This window comes from Henckelia pumila, chromosome 3 (assembly GCF_033568475.1).
Source record: "Henckelia pumila isolate YLH828 chromosome 3, ASM3356847v2, whole genome shotgun sequence".
NCBI classification, from domain to species: Eukaryota; Viridiplantae; Streptophyta; class Magnoliopsida; order Lamiales; family Gesneriaceae; genus Henckelia; species Henckelia pumila.
Window position 1 is genome coordinate 428270 of NC_133122.1, and position 6853 is coordinate 435122.

A 6853-nucleotide genomic window follows, 5' to 3' on the forward strand; every position below is an offset into this window, starting at 1 on the left:
GCTTCCTCAGTGCCTCGGCGCTGCCACTGAACTAAAACCAAAGGAATGACTTTGTTCCGTAAAACCTTATCCTTAAAATCAAGGATACGAAGAGGTTTCTCAACATAAGTCAAATCCTTGTCTACCTGAACCTCAGACCGCTGCAGAATATGAGATTCATCCGCCACATACCGTCGCAAAGAGATACGTGGAACACGTCGTGAATACTGGATAGATGCGGTGGCAATGCTAGTCGATAAGCCAAATCGCCAATGCTCTCCAAGACCTCAAACGGACCGATAAATCTGGGAAACAACTTGCCCTTAAGGCCAAATCTGAGAATCTTGCGGAAAGGTGACACTCTCAGAAACACTTTCTCCCCGACCTCGAACTGCAAAGGCCTACGCTTGATATTAGCATAGCTGGCCTGACGATCCTGTGCAGTCTTAATCCGTTTCTTAATTTGATCAACAATATCTATCGCCTGTTGGATAAACTCCGGTCCCTCAGCCTGTCTCTCCCCCACTTCTTCCCAGAAGAGTGGAGTACGAAAACGTCGCCCATACAACGCCTCAAAAGGTGCCATCCCAATACTAGTGTGATAGCTGTTGTTGTAAGCGAACTCGATCAACGGCAAATGATCCTGCCAGGCTGAACCAAAATCCATGACGCATGCTCTAAGCATATACTCTAACGTACGGATAGTGCGCTCTGACTGACCATCAGTCTCCGGATGATAGGCTGTACTCAAACTGAGAGTAGTACCCATCGCACGCTGAACACTCCCCCAGAACCTAGAAGTAAACCTGGGGTCCCGATCGCTGACAATGCTCACAGGCACTCCATGAAGTCGGACGATCTCCTGAATGTACATCCGTGCCATGCGATCCACAGAGTACTCTCGGCTATATGCAATGAAATGCGCTGACTTGGTGAGTCAGTCCACCACAACCCAGATAGCATCACAGTTCCTCGGGGATACCGGCAAATGGGTCACAAAGTCCATAGTGATAAACTCCCATTTCCATTCAGGAATAGGCAGACTGTGAAGCAATCCTTCAGGTCGTCGGTGCTCTGCCTTGACCTGTTGACACACCAAACATCTCGAAACAAACTGATAAACACTGCGTTTCATTCCCTTCCACCAGAAACGAGTACGTAGATCCTTGTACATCTTGTTGCTCCCAGGATGAATACTCAACTTAGTGCGATGTGCCTGAGATAAAATCTCCTCTCGCAACTCTTCATCCTGTGGAATCACAAGCCTACCAGACAAACACAGAAAGCCATCTGACTGATAATGAAATCCAGACGAGCTATCCTCGTTAGCTAGACGAGCTAAACGCTGGGTCTTCGAGTCAAACATCTGAGCATCTCGGATCCGCGAGTACAAGGCTGGCTCAGATAATATCGCAAACATCTGGATACTCTGCATACCTTTCTTATGCTTGAAGGTATAACCTGAAGTACAACAGTCACTGATCGCACTAGACATCGAACAAGTCTGAAGTGCGGATAGTCGCACCTTGCGACTCAAAGCATCAGCGGTGAGATTAGCAGCTCCCGGATGGTATTTAATCTCGCAATCATAGTCCTTAAGCAAGTCCATCCAACGTCTCTGTCTCATGTTCAATTCTGCCTGAGTGAACAAATACTTGAGACTCTTATGGTCGGTGAAGATCTCAAATTTCTCGCCATACAGATAATGACGCCAGATCTTCAAAGAGAACACAATGGCAGCTAACTCCAAATCATGGACTGGGTAGTTGTCCTCGTGAAGCTTCAGCTGTCTAGAAGCGTATGCGATCACATGCCCATTCTGAGTCAGGACACAACCTAACCCCTAAAGAGAAGCATCCGTGTAAACTACATACCCTCCAGATCCTGACGGTAATGCTAACACCGGCGCAGAAGTCAACCGCCGTCGAAGCTCACGGAAATTCTCCTCACACTCGGAGGACCACTCGAAATCCACACCCTTGCGGGTAAGCTGCGTCAACGGTCGAGTTAACTGAGAGAAGTTCAGAATGAAGCGACGATAATACCCTGCTAGACCCAGAAAACTACGGATCTCAGCAACTGTCGTCGGACGCGACCAATTAAGTACCGCTTCAATCTTGCTTGGAACAACAGAAATCACCTCCCTGGATATGATATGGCCAAGAAAAACCACTCTATCCATCCAGAACTCACACTTGCTCAGCTTGGCGTACAACTGCTCATCTCGAAGAGTCTGTAGTACCAACCGCAAGTGAGAAACATGCTCTTCCGTATTACGCGAATACACCAAGATGTCGTCAATGAAGACCACGACAAACTTGTCCAAATACTCCCTGAAGACACGGTTTATCAAATCCATGAATATAGCCGGCGCATTAGTCAAACCAAATGGCATCACTAGGAACTCGTAATGCCCATAGCGAGTACGGAATGCAGTCTTGGCTACGTCCTGATCACGGACTCTCAACTGATGATACCCAGATCTCAAGTCAATCTTGGAGTAAATAGAAGTACCCTGCAGCTGATCAAACAAGTCATCAATACGAGGCAACGGATACTTGTTCTTCACAGTGACTCGATTCAGCTGCCTATAGTCAATGCACAGCCGCATCGACCCATCCTTCTTCTTTACGAAGAGAAAAGGAGCTCCCCAAGGAGATACACTAGGACGAATGTACCCCTTGTCCAAAAGATCCTGTAGCTGATTCTTCAACTCACGCATCTCTGACGGAGCCAGACGATACGGTGCTCTAGAAATAGGCGAAGTACCTGGCATCAACTCTATGCCAAACTCGACTTCCCTAGCAGGAGGAAAACCCGGAATCTCATCAGGAAACACATCTGGAAATTCATCCACAACAGGAATGCTCTCTATCCCAATACTCTCAGCGGACAAATCAACTTCATAGATAAGGTAGCCTTCCCCGCCAGACTCTAGAGCTCGACAGGCTCTCAAAGCTGATACCAAAGGCATTGGGGGTCGCGCTCCCTCACCATAGAAAAACCAACTCTCACTCCCTTCCGGATGAAAGCGTACTAATCTCTGATAGCAGTCCACTGAAGCTCGATAGGTAGTCAGCACATCTATTCCCAGAATGCAATCAAAGTCGTCCATCGCCAGGACCATGAGATTCACCAACAGAACGTTCCCTTCGAACTCTAAAGGGCAACCCATCACTAGACGCTTAGCCAAAGCAGATTGGCCCGTCGGAGTAGAAACAGACATCACTACGTCTAGTGCAATGCATGGTAACTTATGCCTCTTAACAAAACGTGCAGAAATGAAGGAATGAGATGCACCAGTGTCAATAAGTACAAGAGCAGGTATACCATAAAGCATAAATGTACCTGCGATGACTTTCTCATTCTCCTCCACAGCCTGATCATGTCTCAGGGCAAACACCTGGCCAGAAGCTCGTGGCCTCAAATGAGAACTCCCAGCAGACTGTCCCTGCGACCTCTGCTGAACGGTGGCCTGAGAACCCGATCCTGAACCAGAACCAGAACCGCCTCCCCCAGACAGTGGGCAATCCCTCCGGATATGACCAGTCTCTCCACAACGGAAACAAGCTCCAGAAGCTCTGCGGCACTTGTCGAATGGATGGTTCTTCCCACAGTGATCACACTTGTCCTTCTTACCGAAACGGACAACACCTCCCGAACCAGAGGAAGAAGTAGACCCGGACTTCTTGAATGACTGGGCACGGGGGGCCAAAGAACTAGCAGGTCTCGACTGAGAGAAAGACCTGTTCCGCCGAATGCTGTCCTCCGCCTGGTGACAACGGCTCACCAAACCCTCGTAGGACATGTCGTTGCCAACCGCCACACGGTCATGGATCTCAGGGTTAAGGCCCTGAAGGAACAGATTATACTTCATCTCTGAGCTATCAGCAATCTCGGGGCAAAAGGATAGTAGACCAAGAACCTCTGCTGATACTCATCGATAGACATAGTTCCCTATCGCAGACTCAGTAGCTTGCCTGCCTTCGACTGTCGGAGTGCAGGAGGAAAATACCGCTTTTGGAAAGCTGTGCGAAACTCGGCCCAGGTGGCCACTCCTCTCGCTGCAACAAAAGGTGCAGAAGTAAACCTCCACCACCTGCGCGCACGCCCATCCAGAAGATAGCCAAGGGTCTCCACCTTCTGCTCATCGGTGCATTGGAAAGTCTGAAAAGTCGTCTCCATGCGGTCTAACCAGTTCTCCGCATCCTCCGGAGACTCACCTCCAACTAAGGGCTTAGGACCCATAGCTAAGAATCGACGCACAGTGAAACGCTCGTCGTCATGGTGACGATGACGCCGTTCTCGACGAGGCTCCCGGTCGGCATCACCCCAACGCCCACCAACACTGCCATGAGAACTCTGGTCGTCACGATTTGACATCTACAAAAATACCTCAAGATGAGACTAAATCCCAAGAAATCTTTTGCATGCTCTGATACCATAAATGTAGTGACCCTTACCCGGATCACCTACTAAACAGAACTTATGCATGCAATTAACTTAATAAAACATATATCAGAATAAAACTGCGGAAACCATAACATTATACAATCCCAAGAAAAGGAATCTGTAATTATCCAATAATATACAACCAAATCGAATAGCTGTATAAACCCAAACAACAGTAATAAAACCTAGACGAAGCTCCAGCTGGCCAATCACTGACTAGCCCCTCCTGGATCCACCCTCCTCGTCCAATCGCAAACCTGCCCCATGGAATAGGGTGTCCAGAAAATACAGAGTACGAGACGTGAGCATAAAACGCTCAGTGCGAGAGTATGAGTATACATGCATGCAAAGTGAACTCCCTATAGACTCGAGGTCAAGGATCAGATAACAGAGACAGACCGGGACCTGGTATGTAGCACGCTGTGCCGTCGCTTCAGGAGGTGGCTCCCATACCGAGATAACCGTGGAAACACCGGACCCAAATCGATGGAAGTCCATCCACTAACAGGATAGGGTACAACCCTACTAACAGACATCTCGAAGGAGATACAGCAAGATGCAAATGAATGCAGCATAATATCATGGCATATAAATCATGCGGTCACATAATACATGCATACTCAGTCAGGGTATCTCGAACAGTACTTTCGTACCTCAAATACCAGGTAGGCACTACCAGCTCTAAGTCCAAGCCTAAAGTCCGCCTACACAGCGAAATGATACTACTATCATTACAGTGCTCTAAAAGCCTTAACTAAGCTATTGCATACTCCTAAATATTTATAGGAAGCAAAAGCTATACCTTCGTCCGTCGTTAGCCCTTTGATGTCGATGCCTCCAGAACTTGGGCACAACTCCGCTACGACTATCGAACGCCTCTCCGACCTCCGGACCAAGCCTAAGAAGACTAGAACAGCTCGAATATGACTAGAAATAGAGAGGAAATCCGGAATTGGCAAGGAGAAATGAAGTCTCGGCCTTCTATTTATAGACAACGATCGGAGCCTCCGATCCTCGATCGGAACGTCCGAACCTCGATCGGAACGTCCGATCCTGCCATCGGAGCTTCCGAAGATCCTGATCTGCCACGTGTCAAAATATCACTTGTTGACTCCGGATAGGGGTGATCGGAGCCTCCGGTCCTGATCGGAGCTTCCGATCCAGCCACACGTCATGGATGACGTAATATCATCGGTGCCTCCGATCCTCATCGGAGCTTCCGATCCCGATCGGAGCTTCCGATCCGTCCAATCCCCAATTTATTTAATTAGCATTAATCCTTTAATTACTCAATTAGGGTTCGGGCTACTACATGACACTTGCCCGTGATCCACGAAAAAGGTACCTAAGTTGCAAGCTCCATGGAAAATAAATGCAAGTAAATGTGGCACGTAACTCAAACGTCCGATTAGCATGAATGATTCAAATTAAACAATTTTGTTATCCTTCGTGCAAATAATGCATCTAGGGCATCGAAATCGGGCCACCTTGAGTGCCAAAATTAGGGGCAGTGTGCGCACGGGCGGACGGCAACTTGCGGCACGTAGCGTAAACGAGCGAGCCAAACTTTGATTCTCACGGCACAATGTGGTTTTCTCTCGAGTTTTAATGCATAAATAATGCATCAAAGGCGTCGGATTCGTGCAACTATGAGTGCCCAATTTGGGGGCACCGTCCGCACGGGCGAGCGGCCACGTGTGGCACGTAGCGCAAACGAGCGAGCCAAACTATGATTCTCACGGCACAATTTTGTTTTCTCTCAAGTTTTCATGCATAAATAATGCATCTAAAACGTCGAATTCGTGCCACCATGAGTGCCCAAGTTGGGGGCACCTCGCGCACGGGAGGGCTGCCCCGTGTGGTACGTAGCGCAAACAAGCGAGCCAAACTATGATTCTCACGGCACAATGTTGTTTTCTCTAGAGTTTTCATGCATAAATAATGCATCTAAGGCATCGGATTCCTGCCCCCATGAGTGCCCAAGTTGGGGTCACCGTCCGCACGGGCGGGCTGCCCCTTGCGGCACGTACCGCAAATAAGCGAGCCAAACTTTGATTCTCACGGCACAATGTTGTTTTCTCTCGAGTTTTCATGCATAAATAATGCATCTAAGGTGTCGGATTCGTGCCACCATTAGTGCCCAAGTTGGGGGCACCGTACGCACGGGCGGGCGGCCCCGTGCGGCACGTAGCGCAAACGAGCGAGTAAATTGATGATTCTCATGGCACAAATATCTATTTCCCTCGATTTTAATGCATAAATAAGGCATGTTTGTGGTGGGATTCGCATTTGGCCCAAAAACAATATTTAAAAAAAAAAAATTTATTATGATTCCTCAGCCCAAAAACTCACTTTTCCTGAAACTTGGGTTTTTTCTCCTAAGTATACTATAGGGGGAGGAGGGTGTTTGTCCATGGGCTTG